The sequence below is a fragment of the Schistocerca serialis genome, unplaced genomic scaffold (genome assembly GCF_023864345.2).
Source record: "Schistocerca serialis cubense isolate TAMUIC-IGC-003099 unplaced genomic scaffold, iqSchSeri2.2 HiC_scaffold_1351, whole genome shotgun sequence".
NCBI classification, from domain to species: domain Eukaryota; kingdom Metazoa; phylum Arthropoda; class Insecta; order Orthoptera; family Acrididae; genus Schistocerca; species Schistocerca serialis.
The window spans coordinates 246,293-247,860 of NW_026047571.1; the positions used below are offsets into that span (position 1 = coordinate 246,293).

The 1,568-nt window shown below is 42.6% G+C and overlaps 1 non-coding gene across 1 annotated transcript; it reads right to left on the minus strand.

Moving 5' to 3' along the window:
- Positions 1–654: 654 nt before the first annotated feature.
- Positions 655–728, minus strand: Trnat-ugu (transfer RNA threonine (anticodon UGU)). Its single transcript has one exon. It is a non-coding gene; the product is annotated as a tRNA-Thr (tRNA).
- Positions 729–1,568: the final 840 nt, after the last annotated feature.

Below are 1,568 nucleotides of genomic sequence, written 5' to 3' on the forward strand. Positions count from 1 at the left end.
ACTTTTCGGGGTCCGAGGTAGAAGTTAAGAGGTTGAATCACTTTTAGTTTATGCTGCATGCCGTTCTGAGAAATAAACGTTTCTCGAAAAAAAAAGTGTTCAAAGTTTAGAGAAAGCTTTTAGTTATATTATTACTTCGATTTGCATGAACTGAGTGTTACATATATATTTTTAATGTTGCTGAACAGGAAGCTGAAGTCAGATTTTCAATATTCAAAGCGGCTAATCCAATACGGAGGGCACAGGATTATGTTTTGACCAATTTTTACCAAAAATGCGTTTTCGTTATTTACGTTTAGTCTGCAATTCAAGGAGTGCTTATGAGCCCTACGTCTAGCTCGAATTGTTCCTACATAGCAATTCCCTGTTCTTCTTGGCAGGAAAGGCCGATCTGTGTAACTTGGATATGCAGCAATCGTTATTCGTCAGTATTTTCGGCGAGTCTGTTTGCATGCATTCTGTAGTATGAATCGTTTTGAGCACGTGCGACACGGGACGAGTTTTCATCTACATCTACATGGATACTCTGCAAATCACATTTAAGTGCCTGGCAGAAGGTTCATCGAATTACCTTCAGAATTGATAATTAATTGAAACCCTCAGATGTCGATAGGTGTTGTTGATACAACCTCGATGGGGACAGCTGAAAATGTGTGCCCCAACCGGGACTCGAACCCGGGATCTCCTGCTTACATGGCAGACGCTCTATCCATCTGAGCCACCGAGGACACAGATGAATAGCACGACTGCAGAGACTTAACCCTTGCACGCTTCCCGTGAGACCCACATTCCCAACTGTCCACAATCAACATACGTAATGTACGTAATAGGTATTTGCCCATCCACTCATTACTCGGGCACACTAAGGTGACGATTCCCGTAAGAGTTCGGGCAATCTTTGCGCATTCGCACAGACGAAGGTTAATGGCTGGGTAGCCTTTAACTACATATATGAAGATAGTAACTGTTCTCGAAGGAACAGATACCACTGATTACCGTGCAGCTTTTCTAGAATAAATGATAATTAATTGAAACCCTCAGCTGCAGACAGGTGTTGATATACCTCGATGGGGACAGCTGAAAATGTGTACCCCGAGGTACATCAACACCTGTCGGCAGCTGAGCGTTTCAATTAATTATCATTTATTCTAGAGAAGCTGCACGGTCATCAGTGGTACCTGTTCTTTCGAGGCAGTTACTATCTTCATATACCTTCACAATTCTCTATTATTCCAATCTCGTATAGCGCGCGGAAAGAACGAACACCTATATCTTTCCGTACGAGCTCTGATTTCCATTATTTTATCGAGGTGATCGTTTCTTCCTATGTAGGTCGGTGTCAACAAAATATTTTCGCATTCGGAGGAGAAAGTTGGTGACTGGAATTTCGTCGCAACGAAAAACGCCTTTGTTTTAATGATACCCATCCCAAATCCTCTATCATTTCAGTGACACTCTCTCCCATATTTCGCGATATAACGTGCTGCCCTTCTTTGAACTCCGACAGTCCTATCTGGTAAGGATCCCACACCGCGCAACAATATTCTAAAAGCGGATGGACAAGCGTA